Consider the following 18,620-nt stretch of genomic DNA (forward strand, 5'->3'; position numbering starts at 1 on the left):
GCCAGGGACTTTTTTGGCTTTGTTTATTTCCGTATTCCCCAGCCTCTAAAAGAATCTCTGGCATATAGTAGGTGCTCAGAAAATATTCACTAAAAGAATGAATAAGCTGTGATTAAAGAGAACACAACTAAGAAGTGGGGAAAAGGAAAGCCTCAGAGCAAATTGGGCTTCCCTGGTGGCTCAGACAGTAAAGAATCTGCCTGCAATGTGGAAGACCTGGGTTTGATCTCTGGATCAGGAAGATCCCCTGGAGAAGGGAATAGCAACTCACTCCAGTGATCTTGTCTGTAGAATTCTGTGAACAGAAGAGCTTGACAGGCTATAGTCCATGGGGTTGCAAGAAATTAGACACAACTGAGCAGTTAACACTTTCAGAGCCAACTAAATCATGATCATGAAGCCCAAGATCCACACTTTTATTGGAGTAGGGGGTTCAGGATTTCAGTCAGAGCTCAGAAACTTTAGTTTATATAAAGTTCTATGAAATATATGTATCTAATTTCCATTCTCAAAGCAAATGATAAATAGCAAAGTGATTTCATGCAAGAAAAAGACTCAGTGACAATCATGAGAAGTGGCAGTTGACACACTGACAGCAAAGGAAGAGAAAAACTCTGTAACATGCTAACTCAAAAAGCACATCCATCTGAGGCCATTTGCTGTTGGAATAGAATGACTACATCTAAGTAGCAACCAAGAAAACAACTGTCATGGCCAAGAACAGAACATGAAATTCATAATAAGAACCTGGAATCATTAGAAAGGGGTAACTTATGTGTGGTGTGATATGCTTCATTTTGCTAAGATAGAAAAAAGTACCATAGCCAAAAGATGTGTTTTTTACCTCCTGATACATAGATTAAATACTTTTTCAAAAACCTTGATGTTTAAAGTGGTGAACTTCCTTTTGACACCTTCATGCAGATTCCTCACTACCCAGGCTGGAAAATGTGATATAAGAAGTGCCATTGTTCTTAGCATAGTTCTGCTGCTTACCATGTCCTGATCTGAGAATGGGAATAAATTGCCTCTCATTTCCCTGATGACAGGAACCAGAGCCTCCATTGTCTTCCCTAGCACCCTCCCTCCTCCAACTCATGCCCTAAGTTGACTCTTGCCTTTTGGATTTTCCTCACTGCCTCCTCACAAGGAGAAGAATTGCCCCCTAGTTTACAAAATCCTCATTTCTGTCTAATGTGCCATGTGAACCTTCATAGGGGTTTGTTTGCCAATCAGGCAAATCACAGCCATTCCTTTGTGACCTACTGGGCAAGAGAGCAAGCCTGAGAGGAGATGAAGAAGCATGTCTGAATTCATTCTTCCCCTGTAATGCTCCCTGGGCTTACATCCAGAACTTGAAGCCCAGCCAGCCCAAATCCTGGACAGAGTGCAAGACCCAAACAGGGAGACCTGTGGTGGGTGCAGTGAGTCAACAATCTAGGGATTCAGCCAAGGTTCAGAACCTCAAGGCACAGTTAACAGAGCCAAAAACACAAACTGAGTGACTTCAGTAGAAGCACAGGAGGAGGAGGGGACTAGACTAGGTATAGGAAGAAAACCAGGAAGGGGAGAGTTGCAGCATCCCCAGGACCAAGAGTAAGGTCTAAAGGGAAGTGGAGTCATAACATCCCACCGATTAGAATTCTGCAGGCCCAGCTGCAGTCAGTTCACATCTACTTCCATGAAAATGCCAGGATTTCATCTGCCAAATGCTTTTTGTTCTCCATAAGCTTTATGAGGGACCTCAGCAATGCTCGTGGCTTCTCCTACCATCTCTGTGCAGCTGACTTTGCTATTTTGAAGAACAGTAGGAAACACGTAGCATTTGGTATTAGGAGACTTGCATCCTGGCTCCAGCTCTACGACTTCCTACTGTGTGATCTTAGGCAAGTCATTTAATTTCTGTGGGACTCAGTTGCCTCAGCTGGGAAGTGGGAAAAAAAGTGTGTACCTCATAGAATTGGGTAATGATAAAATATAATCATGATGATGAAGATGCTTTGTCGTCTTACACCATGATATTAGAGATACATTCCAACTTCACTTTCTAGCCTAAGTATCCAATATTCTTACCACTCCTAACCAGAAGCATCCTAAACATATAATTTCCTCTCTAACTTTCTTAAGCCTTTTCCATTCTTATATATCTTGAACATTTTCATGGAATTAGACCTTACTAGAGTTGTGGGACTTTACAGCCAGCTGGACACAAGCGCTCCCCTGAGATAGCTTCCTTCAATTTCCAGTGCTTTCCCCAACATAGCCTCGTGCAGAAGACTACTGAAATATCTACAATCCTAAGAGAGCATGAGCAGTGGACAGAACTCTGGGTTGTCAGTTGACTTTAGGTCCAGCTCTTGTCCTAGATCAAGTTCTTCCACTAAAGGAAAGAGTCAACACAAGACAACATTGTGCTGTCTTTGAAATGGTCCTTGGTGACATTGTTGAGCTACTGAATTAAGCAATCCAGTAGCTCACATAGCCCTGGACTTCCTGTTATAAATGTTTTTTGTTGTCTTAGTCAATCTAAGTAAAGATTTTCAATACTTGCAGCTAAAAGCACTGTAAATGATCCAACACAATAGCTGACGTGAGCAATACCATTGGCTTTAAGTAGGCACAGGAGCTATCATCTTTCTCACATCAATCAAACAAAAATAGAAACTGTGGCTCAGAGCTGGAAAGTCATTTCCCCAAGAGCACACTGAACATTCTATGGCTAATTGTATTGATTGTGACAATACTGAAAGCTATTTGCAGCCTGGATTATCAGGTGAATAAGTCCTATTCCCTTCTAATTGTGCTGTTAAGCTGCTTTGGGTTCGGTAACCTAATTTCCAAGTATTTGGAACTGTATGTAGACTAAGTGTAAACAGGCTCTGAATTAAGTCCTAAGGGCTTGCCTATGAAAAATTGGCAGAAGCTTTACTGTTGACTCTGAGACATTCAGAAGATTGTGATGTCTCTAAATTACTGGCTAATCTTTGATCCAAATAATATCAGAAGTGTTATGATAACGTGTCACCTATTTAGCTTTAGTGTGTGTGAAAATGATTACTGAATGTCACAGAGCATATATCCATCGAGGGGGTATCAAACCATGCCTGCCTATGTGGGCAGGGAAAAACAGTGGTAGGGACAGGCTCTCTAATTTCAAGTTTAAATGTTTTGTCCTGGATAATTTAGGGTTGTAAACAAAGGGGAGTCTGATTGTCCCTTCTACCTTCTTTCAGGAAATTCTTTATTTACTGTATCAAAGGAGTTCTTTGCTGTAGAGCTCATCTGAAAGTGACACAGGCTGCCTGAGTACTGGGCTCCCCACCCCTGCTTCAGTCTAAGGTTAAACATCCTATTTGTGAGCAAATTATTTATAGTTCCTTCCAAATCCTGATTCCTCTTCTAGCCCACCATACTAGACTCTTAAGAGATCAAAACATATTTTTCCTGTTAAAATTGCCCATAGAAATTGGAAGTCTCAAATATATCTAGCCCACCACAGAGCCCTTTCTGTTATACATAAGAGCCTGAATAATTTTGGAACCAAGGCCCAACAAAAGTGTTATAGATGATGCATCTACGTTGAAAGCACGTACTTCCTCAGTGAACTCACCTCCCAATATGTTGGGAGCAAATCTCTTTTGTAGAACAGGCTGATAGATTCAATGGTGGAGTTTCCATCCATGGAGGTTCCCAGAGCACTTGACCAAACCCAACAATCCCAGTTGTTACAAATGATTGGCAGCTGGGCCCAGGAGGCATAATGAAATTGTTAATCGGTTTTCCACAGGCTTGGGAGGAGAAACGGCTTTCATTAAATGCATGTGTCCAGAGCACCAGGGAAAATATGCTCCTCCTGGGAATTCCAACAAGCGACTCTCTAACCTACAAAAGGCACGGGAGTGTGCCTGCTGAGAGACAGCAAGGGAAACACAGACTCCTCCATCTATGTGCCTATCTCCAGCCCCACCAGGAAACCACCCTGCTCCCAATCTTTGTTGAAGCATTTGTTGGTTCCCTTGGGACCTTTCACAGTTGGAGTGAAAAAATACAGCTCTTCAGCGATATTCATGCTCAGAAGCCCTGTCCCCTGAACTTTAGGCTTGGGAAAACAGGCAAGCCAGTAAACCATCAAGACTGTTTGGTGCAAAGTCCTGCAGCTCTGAAGGATGAGTCATCTGCTTTTACCACCACTTGAAATAAATGATAATGGCTTGGCAGCCTCTCGTATATTAATAGCCTTGTCATTTTACCTTCCTCTCGCTCCCTGTATTACACATTGGAATTAGAAATGGCAAAAATGGTTTCAGGGCTGATTGCTCTGAGTTTTCAAGCTGCCCAGAAAGTCCAGAACATTCCCGTCACCCTGGCCAGACTGACACTCCACTGTCCTCCTATAGTCATCCTGGGCTATATTACCAAGTTTAACTGCTTCATGACACTTCATACTGGAGATTATCAGATTTGCTTCCTTGTCTGTGTATTGCCCATTTTCTCACATAACAATGTGTCTCACTGTTCACACTGTTTGCTGACCCCAGGGTAGGAAAGATGCAAGTGGGGAAGCTGTAAGAAAACTCGAGGAGCCATAGGAACTGCAGACATGCTTATTCTCTCCAGGCTGGCGCAGTAGCCGTAGCAGCAGACATGCTGTATTCTCTCCTCTCGTGGTTGACCCAACAGATGCAGTCATAACACAGCCTCGAGGGCTTTTTGGTGCAGCTTATATATGCTTACAGAACAAAAGTAGCCCGTGGCCAGGCGGGTTCATCGTGTCCCTCATGCACAGTGCTATAAGTGATCTCAGCTGTTACATACCCATGTATTTACAAAAGGTGGGGGGAGAGTGAGAGTCTGTGGGGTGATGGAGTCTGACCACTGTCATCGTGGCTAATTTGCTCTTGCCCTACACAATAAGCTTCATGAAGGCAGATACTTCTCTGGCCCGTCACAGTATCCCCAGCACCCAGAACAGCATTTGTGAGAAAGGAGAGGGAGGCCGGAAATGTGATTTCCTGTCTATGCAAAGATACACAAGGGGGGCATGGGGTGGTAATGGGGAAAGGGTCTCATGAAGGGGAGAATAGGACTCTCTGTAAATATGTGCTTTCTGATATACTGGGCATTCGCCCCAATCCCTGCTACAAACATGTGGGTCACAGCCCCACTGCTGGTTAATCTCACACTTAATCATTAAGCTTAAGGGGTTAAAAGAAATAAAACCTGGAGACTGTAAGTGAAATGTTGTTGTTTAGTCCCTTAGTTGTGTCTGACTCTTTGTGACCCTATGGACTGTAGCCCGCCAGGCTCCTCTATCCATGGGATTTCCTGGGTAAGAATACTGGAGTGGGTTGCCATTCCCTTCTCCAGGGGATCTTCCCCATCCAAGGATCAAGCCTGCATTTCCTGCATTGACAGGTGGATTTTTTTTTTTTTCACCTCTGAGCCACCAGGAAAGCCCAGGTGAAATGATTCCTCCTCTATTTAGTGTCTCCATTTTGCACATATAGTAGCAAAGATCTATGTGAGAAACACTTCTGTTCCTTCTCTTACTTCTCTTGGAGAAGCCATGGCTAACCTAACTGGGCGTGTGTGTGTGGGGGTGTGCCCAGTTGCTTCAGTTGTGTCCGACTCTTTGAGACCCCATGGACTGTAGCCCACCAGGCTCCTCTGTCCATGGGATTCTCCAGGCAAGAATCCTAGAGTGGGTTGCCATTTCCTTCTCCAAGGGATCTTCCTGACCCAGGGATTGAACCTGGGTCTCCTGCATTGCAGGTAGATTCTTTACCACTGAGCCACCTGGGAAGCCCAACCTGATTGGGAAGACAGAGCAAAGGAAATGCAGCAATCTCAGTTCCCTGGTGTTTCTGTACTGGGATTCTGAGGTCCACAAGAGGGTCTTCTGCCTTTTGTAGCTGCCTCTCCCCAGGAAGAGCCACTAAGTTTAATGTGAGGCATGGCAGAGGGATGAGGTGGAAGCCAATTTGGAGCCTCTGTCCACTTTATTAGGAAATGTGGGGAAGTATCTCTCCTTTGATATCTGTCTGACTCTTGAATCTTATTTTTAAATTACTCTGAATTTGGAGGGAGGGTGGGGGTGTGGCTAATCATTTCCCTCAGACTCCAACAAGACCCGACACACTCCATAGCCCAGTCCTCCACCCTGCGCTCTAGCGTACCCATCCCTGCACTGCTCTGTGCCTCTACAGCTTCTGCTGAACTCCTGAGCACTCTGGCACCCCCTCTACATCTTCGGTACCTCCCACCAGCCCACCAGCACCTTGCTCCCACCTCTTAGTGAACTCTACCTCCACCGCTTTATCCAAATCCTACTGTAGCTCTTCCACCTGGAGGACAAGGTTTCCCCTACAAGGCTCTCAATTTATGCACTCAGTCAATAATCCAGTCAATACACAGGGATTGGGCACCAGGTCTGTGGACCAATCAAAGGCAAGTATTCTCCGGTACTCTGTGTCCCTCAGAGTCTGATGTAAGGTTGTCACATTCACTAATGTTGCTTCCAAACCATTACATCTCATCCTCTCTTACTCACTCAGTGACATCCCTGGAAGCCTCACCCTTACTCCCTTAAAGCGTAATGTTTTACTCTTACTTGGACATTTCCTTCAGCATATACACAAGATATCACTTCTCCCACATAACCTTCTCTGATCCTCCTTCCTTGTCTAATAACTGCCCCATTTAGCTACAAACAAAACTCCCCAGTGAGTTGTCTATGCTCCTTATCTACAGTTCCTTGTCTTTTTTGAAGCTATTTCAATCAATCTTTGCTTCTCTTTCCCATGCCTTCCCAAGACCACACACATCATAGAAACTTATTTTATATGACTTGCATGCTGCTCACTCCAATGCTCAGTTCTTAGCCTTATCCCACTTGACCTGCCAGCAGCAGCTGCAAATTGAATTGCTCCCTCCTTAATGATTTCCCACAATGCTTCACTCTCTTGATTGTCCTCCCTCCTCACTGATCACATTTCTATCTTCGTGCTGACTCCTTCTCTTCTCTCTGATCTCTTAATATCAGAGTAACTTGGAGCTCAGTCCTTTATTTTTAAATTTATTTTTTAATTAGGGGAAAATTGCTTTACAATGTTGTGTTGGTTTCTGCTGTACAACAATGTAAATCAGCCATAATTATACATATATCACCTCCCGCTTGAGTCTCCCTCTTCTCCGCTCACCCCTCCCCTTTAGGTCATCACAGAGCACCTGGCTGGGCTCCCTGTGTTATACAGCAGCTTCTCATCGGCTATCTACTTTACACATGGTAGTGTATATATGTCACTGCTACTTTCTCCATTCATCCCACTCTTTCTTTCCCCGACTGTGTCCACAAGTCCATTCACCATATCTGTGTCTCCATTTCGTCCCCACAAATAGGTTAATCAATACCACTTTTCTAGATTTCACATGTATGCATTAATATACCGTAGTTTTTCTCTTTCTGATTTATTTCACTCTGTATAACAGGCTCTAGGTACATCCACCTCCCTAGAACTGACAAATTCATTCTTTTTTATGGCTGAGTAGTATTCCTTTGTGTGTGTGTATACACACACACACACACACACACACACACACACACACACACACACATATATATATATATATACCACATCTTCTTTATCCATTCATCTGTTGATGGGCATCTAGGTTGCTTCCATGTCCTAGCTATTGTAAATAGTGCTTCTATGAACATTGGGGTACATGTGTCTTTTTCAGTTATGGTTTTCTCAGGGTATATGCCCAGTAGTGAGATTGCTAGGCCATATGGTATCGGGAAAACTGGCCAGCAATATGTAAAAGAATGAAACTAGAACACTTCCTAACACCAAACACAAAGTAAACTCAAATGGATTAAAGATAAGGCCAGAAACTATAAAGCCCTTAGAGGAAAACATAGACAGTATACTCTGACATAAATGACAGCAAGATCCTCTTTGGTCCACCTTCTAGAGTAATGGAAATAAAAACAAAAATAAACAAATGGCACCTGATTAAAATTAAAAGCTTTCACACAGCAAAGGGAACAATGAGCAACTTTAAAAGACAACCCTCAGAATGGGAGAAAATAATTACAAGTGAAACAACTGACAAAGGATTAATCTCCAAAGTATATAAGCAGCTCATACAGCTCAATATCAGAAAAACAAACAGCCCAATCAAAAAAATGGGCAGCATATCTAAAACAGACACTTCTCCAAAGAAGACACACAGATGGCTAATAAACACATGAAAAGATGCTAAACAGCATGCATTATTAGAGAAATGCAAAGCAAAACTATAATGAGGTATCACCTCAGACCGTTCAGAATGGGCATCATCCAAAAAATCTACAAATGATAAATGCTGGAGAGGATGTGGAGAAAAGGGAACACTCTGGCACTGTTGGTGGGAATGTAAATTGATACAGCCACTGCAGAGAACAGTATGGAGATTCCTTAAAAACCTAGGAGCTCAGTCCTTGATTCGCTTCTTTTCTCTAGCTACACTTATTCTGATGGTCATCTCATTCAGTCCTGTGGCTTTAAATCCATTCTCTATGCTGATGATTCCCAGTTTTATTTCTTTGCTGCTGTTATTCTTCAGTCACTCAGTTGTGTCCAACTCTTTCAGACTTCATAGACTGCAGCATGCCAGATTTCCCTGTCCTTTACTATCTCCCAGAGTTTGCTGAAACTCATGTTTATTGAGTCAGTGATGCTATCCAAGCATCTGATCCTCTATAAACCCCTTCTCTTCTTGCCCACAATCTTTCCCAGCATCAAGGTCTTTTCCAGTGAATCACTTCTTTGCATAAGGTGGCCAAAGTATTGGAGCTTCAGCTTCAGCATCGGTCCTTCCAATGAATATTCAGGGTTTATTTCATTTAGAATTAACTGGTTTGATCTCTTTGCAGTCCAAGGGACTCTCAAGAGTCTTCTCCAACACCACAGTACTAAAGCATTGATTCTTCGGCACTCAGGTTTTTTATGGTCCAACTCTCACATTCATACATGACTACTGGAAAAACCATAGCTTTGACTATATGGACTTTTGTCAACAAAGTGATGTCTTTTAATATACTGTCTAGGTTTGTCAACTGTGAGAAATTTTTAAAGAGACAGGAATACAAGACCACCTGAACTGCCTCCTGAGAAATCTGTATGCAGGAAAGGAAGCAACAGTTAGAACTGGACCTGGAACAACAGACTGGTTCCAAATCGGGAAAGGACTACGTCAAGGCTGTATATTGTCACCTTGCTTATTTAACTTATATGCAGAGTACATCATGAGAAATGCTGAGCTGGAGGAAGCACAAGCTGGAATCAAGATTTCCAGGAGAAATATCATTAATAACCTCAGATATGCAGATGACACCACCCTTATGGCAGAAAGTGAAGAAGAACTAAAAAGCCTCTTGATGAAAGTGAAAGAGGAGAGTGAAAAAGTTGGCTTAAAGCTCAACATTCAGAAAACTAAGATCATGGCATCTAGTCCCATCACTTCATGGCAAATAGATGGGGAAACAATGGACACAGTGAGAGACTTTTTATGGAAGGGGCTCCAAAATCACTGCAGATGGTGACTGCAGTCATGAAATTAAAAGACCCTTGTTCCTTGGAAGAAAATTTGTGATCAACCTAGACAGCATATTAAAAAGCAGAGACATTAGTTTGTCAACAAAGCTCCATCTAGTCAAAGCTATGGTTTTTCCAGTAGTCATGCATGGAGGTGAGAGTTGGAATATAAAGAAAGCTGAGCACCAAAGAATTGATGCTTTTGAACTGTGGTGTTGGAGAAGACTCTTGAGATTTCCTTGCACTGCAAGGAGATCCAACCAGTCCATCCTAAAGAAAATCAGTCCTGAATATTCATTGGAAGTACTGATGTTGAAGCTGAAACTCCAATACTTTAGCCACCTGATGCGAAGAACTGACTCATTGGAAAAGACCCTGATGCTGGGAAAGATTGAAGGCAAGAGGAGAAGGGGGTGACAGAGGATGACATGGTTGGATGGCATCACTGACTCAATGGACATGAGTTTGGTAAACTCCGGGAGTTGGTAATGGACAGAGAGGCCTGGCGTGCTACAGTTCATGGGGTTGCAAAGAGTTGGACTCGACTGAACGGCTAAACTGAACTGAACTGAGGTTTGTCATAGCTCTTCTTCCAAAGAGGAAATGTCTTTTAATTTCATGGCTGCAGTCACCGTCCACAGTGATTTTGGAGCCCAAGAAAATAAAGTCTGTCACTGGTTTCATTGTTTCCCTATCTATTTACCACGAGCTGATGAGACCATGATCTTAGTTTTCTGAATGTTGAGTTTCAAGTCAGCTTTTTCACTCTCTTCTTTCATTGTCATCAAGAGGCCCTTTAGTTCCTCTTTGCTTTCTGCCATTAGGGTGGTATCATCTGCATGTCTGTGGCTGTTGATATTTCTCCAGGCAAACTTGATTCCAGCTTGTGCTTCATCCACCCTGGCATTTCCCATGATATACATTGCATATCCTAAAGGAGATCAGTCCTGGGTGTTCATTGGAAGGTCTGATGTTGAAGCTGAAACTCCAGTACTTTGGCCACCTGATGCGAACAGCTGACTCATTTGAAAAGACCCTGATGCTGGGAAAGATTGAGGGCAGGAGGAGAAGGGGACGACAGAGGATGAGATGGTTAGATGGCATCACCGACTCAATTGACATGAGTTTGGTTGGACTCCGGGAGTTGGTGATGGTCAGGGAGGCCTGGCGTGCTGCGGTTCATGGGGTCGCAAAGAGTCGGACACAACTGAGCGACTGAACTGAACTGAACTGAACTCTGCATATAAGTTAAATAAGCAGAGTGACAATATACAGCCTTGCTAACTCCTTTCCTAATTTGGAATGAGTCTATTGTTCCATGTCCGGTTCTAATTGTTGCTTCTTGACTTGCACACATGTTTCTCAGGAGACAGGTAAGGTGGTCTGGTATTCCTGTCTCTAAGAATTTTCCACAGTTTGTTGTGATCCACACAGTCAAAGGCTTTAGTGTAGTCAATGAAGCAGCAATATATTTTTTTCTGGAATTCCCTTGCTTTTTCTATGATCCAGCAGATGTTGGCAACTTGATCTCTGGTTCCTCTGTCTTTACTAAAATGCAGCTTGTACATCTGGAAGTTCTCAGTTCACGAACTGCTGAAGCCTAGCTTGAAGGATTTTGAGCATTACCTTGCTAGCATGCAAAATGAGCACAATTGTACAGTGGTTTGAACATTCTTTGGCATTGCCTTTCTTTGGGATCGGTGTGAAAACTGACCTTTTCAAGTCCTGTGGCCACTGCTGAGTTTTCCAAATTTGCTGACATATTGAGTGCAGCACTTTAACTGCATCATCTTTTAGCATTGAAGAACTATCTCTGCTGGAATTCCATCATCTCCACTAGTTTTGTTTGTAGAATGCTTCCTAAGGTCCATTTGACTTCACGCACCAGGATTTCTGGCTCTAGGTGAGTGACCACACCATTGTGGTTATCCTGTTCATTAAGACTTTTTTTTGTACAGTTCTGCTGTGTATTCTTGCTACTTCTTCTTAATCTTTCCTGCTTCTGTTAGGTCCTTACCATTTCTGTCCTTTATCGTGCCCATCCTTGCATGAAATGTTCCCTTGATACCTGCAATTTTCTTGAAAAGACCTCTAGTCTTTCCCATTCTATTGTTTTCTTCTATATCTTTGCACTGTTCACTTAGGAAGGTTTCTTATTTCTTCTTGCTATTCTCTGGAACTCTGCATTTGGTTGGGAATATCCTTCCCTTTCTCCCTTGCTCTTCATTTCTCTTCTCTCCTCAGCTATTTGTAAAGCCTCCTCAGACAAACACTTTGCCATCTCTCATTTCTTTTTCTTGGGGATGGTTTTGGTCACTAACTCCTGTACAATGTTACAAACCTCCGTCCACAGTTCCCCAGGCTCTCTGTCTACCAGCTCTAATCCCTTGAATGTATTTGTCACCTCCACTGTATAATCATAAGGGATTTGATTTAGGTCACACCTGAATGGCCTAGTGGTTTCCCCTACTTTCTTCAATACAAGCATGAATTTTGCAATAAAGAGCTAATGGTCTGAGCCATAGTCAGCTCCACGTTTTGCTTTTGCTGACCATATAGAGCTTCTCCAGTTTTAGCTGCAATGAATATAATCATTCTGATTTCAATAATGACCATTTGGTGATGTCCATTTGTAGCGCCATCTCTTGTGTTGTTGGAAAAGGGTGTTTGCTATGATCCATCTGTTGTCTTGGCAAAACTCTGTTACCCTTTGCCGTCATGCTTCATTTTGTACTCCAAAGCCAAACTTGTCTGTTACTCCAGATATCTCTTGTCTTCCTACTTTTGCATTCCAGTCCCCTGTGGTGAAAATTACATCTTTCTTTTTCTTTTGATCTTAGTTCTAGAAGGTCTTGCGGGTCTTCATAGAACTGGTCAACTTCAGCTTCTTCGACATCAGTGTTTGAGGTATAGACTTGGATTACTGTGATGTTGAATGGTTTGCCTTGGAAATGAATTGAGGTTATTCTGTCATTTTTGAGATTGCACCCAAGAACTGCATTTTGGACTCTTTTGTTGGCTATGTGGGCTACTCCATTTATTCTAATGGATTCTTGCCCACAGTAGTAGATATAATGGTTATCTGAATTAAGTTTGCCCATTCCCGTCCATTTTAGTTCACTGATTCCTAAGATGTTGATATTCACTCTTGCTATCCCTTGCTTGACCATATCCAATTTACTTTGATTCATGGACCTAACATTCCAGGTTCCTATGCAATATTGTTCTTTACAGCATCGGACTTTACTTTCACCACCAGACACATCCACAGATGAGCTTTGTTTCCACTTTGGTCCAGTTGCTTCATTCTTCCTGGAACTATTAGTAAGTGCCCTCAGCTCTTTCCCAGGAGCATATTGGACACCTTCCCACCTGGGGGGCTGATCTTCCAGTGTCGAATCTTTTTGCCTTTTCATACTGCTCATGGGGTTCTCACAGGAAAAATACTGGAGTAGTTTGCCATTCTCTCCTCCAGTGGATCACATTTTGTCAGAACTCTTCACTATGACCCATCTGTCTTGGGTGGCCCTGCACGGCCTGATTCATAGCTTCTTTGAGTTACGTGAGCTCCTTCGCCATGACAAGATTGTGATCCATGAAGTGGTTTATTTCTCTAGGCTACACTTTTTTTCCTCATACGAACTTCAGACTCATAAATGCATCTATACTAGGAAATTGAGGGAGCCACCTCATATTCAATGTCTAAAACTAAACTTCCGACCTATCTACCAAAAACAAAACAAAATGAAACAAAAAGCAAAATTCCAGCAAAACAAAGTAAGCAACAAACAAACACTGTTCTGTCTATAGCCTTTCATGTTTGAGCAGATGGCAATTCTATCCTTCATCTTTTTTCTTCCTTTCACACCTCATACGTATTATCTGTCAGGAAATCCTACTGGTGCTACCTTTAAGATATATCCAGAGTCTGAACACTTCTCACTATATATCCATGCCATCACCCTATTCCAAGTCACCACTATCTCTTTTTAGGATGACTACAATGGCCTCCTGTTTTTATCTTTACCGTTTTCACTTTATTCTAAATACAGTGGTCCTTAAAAAAAAAAAAAAAGTAAGCCATATCATGTCACTCTCCTTCTCAGAACTCTCCCAATGGCTCCCATTTTCAGGCAGAATTAAAGTGAGCATTCTTTCAGTGACTATATGGTGTCCCGTGATTTGCTGGCCCCGTTTTGTTATCTCTCTGACCTCACCTCCTACTATTTTAATATTTCCTCTTTGTTCACTCTACCCCAGCCACACCAGCTTTCCTGTTGTTCCTGGAATGCTCAGTATGTTCTGACCTTAGGTAATTTTTACTGTTTGTTCCTTTGTACTAAAGCACTCTCCCTTCAGACATTTGCATAGTCCAGTGCCACCTCAGTGATGCTCTCCCTGACCATCCTATGGAAAATTGTAACCCACTCTCCAGTCTGACTTACCTCAGTATGCCCGTTATTTTTCTCCAAGCCATTAGGCTATGTTATATATATAGTGGTTGGTCTCATATATATGGGTTTCCCTCATAGCTCAGTGGGTAAAGAATCTGCTTGCAATGCAGGAGACCTGGGTTTGATCCCTGGGTCAGGAAGATCCCCTGGAGAAGGAAATGGCAACCCATTCCAGCACCCAGTATTCTTGCCTGGAGAATCCCACGGACAGAGGAGCCTAGCAGGCTATAGTTATATATATATATATATATGGTAGTTGGTCTCCTCCCTCTGGAATATATGCCCTACAAGGGCAGGAATTTTCATTTATATTTTGCTTTTCTTAGCACACACATAACAAATGTTACTTGAATGAATGGGTGAGCCTGTCTCTTCCCTTTCCTTTCCTTCCCTCCCTTCCTCCTGTAAGGAAGAGGTGTCCATCTCCACTGGCACACCAGTTCTGCACACTGGGATGTGATCGTTCCCAACTACCTCCTTAAGATCGCCCTTGTCTCTCTCTTTATAGTTTCTCCCTCTTCATCTCAATTGGTTTCTTTCTCTCAGCCAGTAAACATGCTTGTGTCTCATTTGTCTTTAAAACACCAAAATCAAAATGCTTCAAATATTTGCTTCCCTCTAACTGTTGCACTCTGTACCCTTCATGGTAAAATTCTTGAGAAGCTGTCTATGTTTTCTGACCCCACATCCTCACCTCCTACATTCACTTCTCACAGAAAAAAATTTTCTGTGACCCCAAAATTTTTAATGACCCCATTATTCTCAACTGCTACCCAGTATCATTTGCCAACATTGTTAGTCCCTTCCTTGAATCTCATTCTCTTCCTCTCCAAGGCCTTGGTCCAGGCCCTAGTAGCTCAGAGAAGAACAAGACATGACACCTACCACCCCCTACATTTGGTCCCTGCTTTCTATCCATACTTATTTGAGTCATCCAATGCCCCACTGCAATAGCTCATGCCAGGTTCCCTGTTGATAAACTCAGTGAACACCATTCAATCCTTACAAGAATGTTGTTGAACATGCCATCCTAGTAGAAATGTCTGCTCTTCTGTTGGCTGCCATGACAGCCTTCTCAGGACTCAAGCTTAAGCCCCTTTGCTTTCTTCTTAGATGACTTCATCCAGACAAATAGCTTTGAACAGCATCCATGTGCTGATGACTCTCAGTCTCCATCCCCAGGCATGCCTCTCCTCCCCCATGTAGACTGAGCCTGAGTACCACCAGCCTGAGATGCTCACAGAGTGGTCCAGTTTCCTGAGGTCTAGAGCCCTGTTTTGTCCACTCCATTTCTACTGTCTTGGGACAAGGCTTTGCCCTGTGGTATATATCTGGGGCTGGCCTCTTGCTCCTTGGTAAGATACTTCCTAGGTGATGTTCAAGACCCCAGAGATATCAACTGTGCCTACACTGCTATTTATCAGTTATTAACTAATAATAGGAATGGTGAGAATGGCACATAAGTTTTGTTGCATTGCTGGAACCTGTACTAAAGGCTTTACATGATCTATGCCATTGAATCCTCACAAATTCCATGGAAACTGGAAACCATTGCATCTCCCATTTTACACATAAGAAATATGGCCTTTGGGGGTGGAGGGTTTAGGTAATTATCCAAGTGAGGCTTCAACAGTACATGAAATGAGAACTTCCAGATGTTCAAGCTGGATTTAGAAAAGGCAGAGGAACCAGAGATCAAATTGCCAACATCCGGTGGATCATAGAGAAAGCAAGAGAGTTCCAGAATAACATCTACTTCTGCCTTATTGACTACACCAAAGCCTTTGACTGTGTGGATCACAACAAACTGTGGAAAATTCTTCAAGAGATGGGAATACCAGACCAACTTACCTGCCTCCTGAGAAATCTGTATGCAGATCAAGAAGCAACAGTTAGAAACAGATATGGAAAAACAGACTGGTTCCAAACTGGGAAAGGAGTACATCAAGGCTGTATATTGTCACCTTGTTTATTTAACTTATATGCAGTACATCATGCGAAATGCCGGACTGGATGAAGCACAAGCTGGAATCAAGATTGCTGGGAGAAATATCAATAACCTCAGATGTGCAGATGACATCACTCTTATGGAAGAAAGTGAAGAGGAACTAAAGAGGAGAGTAAAAAAGCTGGCTTAAAACTCAACATTCAAAAAACTAAGACATGGCATCTGGTCCCATCACTTCATGGCAAATAAATGGGGAAACAATGAAAACAGTGACAGACTTTACTTTCTTGGGCTCCAAAATCACTTCAGACGGTGGCTGCAGCCATGAAATTAAAATATGCTTGCTCCCTGGAAGAAAAGCTATGACCAACCTAGAGTGAAGGAGTGAGTGAAAGTCGCTCAGTCGTGTCTGAATCTTTTCGACCCCATGGTCTATACAGTCCATGGGATTCTCCGGGCCAGAATGCTGGAGTGGGTAGCCTTTCCCTTCTCCAGGGGATCTTCCCGACCCAGTAATTGAATCGAGGTTTCCTGCATTGCAGGCAGATTCTTTACCAACTGAGCTATCAGGGAAGCCAGAATATTAAAATGCAGAGACTTTACTTTGCTGATAAAAGTCCGTCTAGTCAAAGCTATCATTTTTCCAGTAGTGATGTATGGGTGTGAGAGTTGGACCATAAGAAAGCTGAGTGCCGAAGAATCAATGCTTTCGAACTGTGATGTTAGAGAAGACTCTTGAGAGTCCCTTGGACTGCGAGGAGATCCAACCAGTCCATCCTAAAGAAAATCAGTCCTGAATATTCATTGGAAGGATGGATGCTGAAGCTGAAACTCCAATACTTTGGCCACCTGGTGCGAAGAACTGACTCATTTGAAAAGGCCTTGATGCTGGGAAAGATTGAAGGCAAGAGGAGAAGGGGATCACAGAGGATGAGATGTTTGGATGGCATCACCGACTCGATGGACATGAGTTTGAGCAAGCTCTGTGAGTTGGTGATGGACAGGGAAGCGTGGCATGCTGCAGTCTATGGGGTCACAGAGAGTCAGACATGACTGAGCAACTGAAGTAAACCGAACCATGCACTAGTAATTTCTGAGAGATATCCCCTCTCCTCTCTTGAAACACATGTGACCGTATATCCATCATCACCAAGTCCAGGACCTGGCAAAGAGCAACACATGGCAAATACTTGGAGAATCACAGAGTGTCCAAAGGTCCTTGCAGTCATCCAGTGGATGAGCTTTATAAGGAGGAGGGCAAAGTGCAACAGTCTCAGTCCTTTGAAGACAAAGGTGCTCTGGCTGGGTGGTCTGCTGGGAAGCTGGAACTGTCTGCTTCTTTTGGTGCCTGGATTCAGTCATTCATTCAGCAAATACAATTTTTAAGTAATGAGGCACTGCTCTCAACCCACAGGAATCCAGGTAAATCAGAGAAGCTTCTGTCTCTTGGAGCTCCAGTGTCAGTAGAGAAAAAGATGAAAGACCATGAATAGAAGATATTTCAAGTCCAAGGCTGGGTACAGTAAGTGCAAAATCACCTCTCTCTGCAGCAGTCTGGTGCTGAACAGAAAGGCAGATGTCTCCTTCTAGTAGGCTCAGGAGTGCTCTGTGCTTGCCTGTTCCCTGCTCTGCAGCATGTGTTCCTAGGGCAAGTTCAGTTCAGTTCAGTTCAGTCACTCAGTTGTGTCCGATTCATTGCGACCCCATGAACCGCAGCACGCCAGGCCTCCCTGTCCATCACCAATTCCCAGAGTTTACCCAAACTCATGTCCATTGAGTCGGTGGTGCCATCCAACCATCTCATCCTCTGTCGTCCCCTTCTCCTCCTGCCCTCAATCTTTCCCAGCATCAGGGTCTTTTGAAATGAGTCAGCTCTTTGTGATGCACCTGATGGGTGGCCAAAATATTAGAGTTTCAGCTTCAACATCAGTCCTTCCAGTGAACACTCAGGACTGATTTCCTTCAGGATAGACTGGTTGGATCTCCTTGCAGTCCAAGGGACTCTCAAGAGTCTTCTCCAACACCACAGTTCAAAAGCATCAATTCTTCTGCACTCAGCTTTCTTTATAGTCCAACTCTCACATCCATACATGACTACTGGAAAAACCATAGCCTTGACTAGAAGGATCTTTGTTGGCAAACTAATGTCTCTGCTTTTTAATATGCTGTCTAGGTTGATCATAACTTTCTTTCCAAGGAGTAAGTGTCTTTTAATTTCATGGCTGCAATCACCATCTGCAGTGATTTTGGAGCCCCCCAAAATAGAGTCAGCCACTGTTTCCACCATTTCCCCATCTATTTGCCATGAAGTGATGGAACCGGATGCCATGATCTTAGTTTTCTGAATGTTTAGCTTTAAGCCAACTTTTTCACTTTCCTGTTTCACTTTCATCAAGAGGCTCTTTAGTTCTTCTTCACTTACTGCCATAAAGGTGGTGTCATCTGCATATCTGAGATTATTGATATTTCTCCCGGCAATCTTGATTCCAGCTTGTGCTTCATCTAGCCCTGCGTTTCCTAGGGCAAGAGTGGCTACATAACCTGCAGGGCCCTGGGGAAACATAAAAATGCAGGGCCACTCGTTAAAAAAAATTATTAAGAATTTCAAGAAAGTGACAGAGCATGAAAGCATGAGGCACC

The sequence above is a fragment of the Giraffa tippelskirchi genome, chromosome X, assembly GCF_054371585.1.
Source record: "Giraffa tippelskirchi isolate mGirTip1 chromosome X, T2T-mGirTip1v1.2.pri, whole genome shotgun sequence".
NCBI lineage: Eukaryota > Metazoa > Chordata > Mammalia > Artiodactyla > Giraffidae > Giraffa > Giraffa tippelskirchi.